The 924-nt window shown below is 46.6% G+C and overlaps 1 pseudogene; it reads left to right on the forward strand.

Annotated features, from left to right (window-relative positions):
* The first annotated feature begins 421 nt into the window (after positions 1-421).
* On the forward strand, positions 422-539 carry LOC124722981 (annotated as a pseudogene).
* The last annotated feature ends 385 nt before the right edge of the window (positions 540-924 follow it).

The raw sequence follows: 924 nt of genomic DNA on the forward strand, positions 1-924 counted from the left end.
CTTCTAGTGTAAACATGCGCACCTTTCGCTTCTGGTGAAAGAAGCCTGTACTTACTGTCCATACGTTGCTAAAAACAATGGCGATAAGTGCCTGTTTTGAATAACGCAAAGGTATAAGTTATTAACTGTCTCATCACTGCAGTTTCAAATTTCTCGCTACTGCTGAGAAATTTCGATATCAGGCATTTGTGCTTACATAAAAATCGGACTGGGTGCTGGATTCGAGTCACCATCCAACACATACGTTACGTCATTTCAGGTTTATTACTTGGAAATGAAACCTTATGTAACATCTTTCGTGGTTAGTTAACAGGAGCAACAGTTTCTGATAGTTATCCCGATCCAGTACAAAAATTTAATGCTCAAGTTTGATAACTGATACTGGCTAAGATGTATTATATCACGTCTCTTTATAGTTAGCGGCAACGGCCTTGCCGCAGTGGATACACCGGTTCCCGTGAGATCACCGAAGTTAAACGCTGTCGGGAGTGGTCGGCACTTGGATGGGTGACCATCCAGGCTGCCATGCGCTGTTGCCAGTTTTCGGGGTGCACTCAGCTTCGTGATGCCAATTGAGGAACTACTCGACCGAATAGTAGCGGCTTCGGTCAAGAATACCATCATACCGACCGGGAGAGCGGTGTGCTGACCCCACGCTCCTACTATCCGCATCCTCCTCTGAGGATGACACGGCGATCGGATGGTCCCGATAGGCCACTCCTGGCCTGAAGACGGAGTGCTTTTTGTGAGTTCTTCTTTACAGTAAGCAACGACGATTAGTAATGCGATCAAGTCCGAATAACCAATGTTTTTAATGTGACTTTGTGTTAAATAAGCCAGCGGCTTTGCCGCAGTGGTAACACCGGTCCCGTCAAATCACCGAAGTTAACTGCTGCCGGGCTGGGCTAGCAGTTGGTTGTGTGA

Source organism: Schistocerca piceifrons, chromosome 1 (genome assembly GCF_021461385.2).
Source record: "Schistocerca piceifrons isolate TAMUIC-IGC-003096 chromosome 1, iqSchPice1.1, whole genome shotgun sequence".
Taxonomy (NCBI): domain Eukaryota; kingdom Metazoa; phylum Arthropoda; class Insecta; order Orthoptera; family Acrididae; genus Schistocerca; species Schistocerca piceifrons.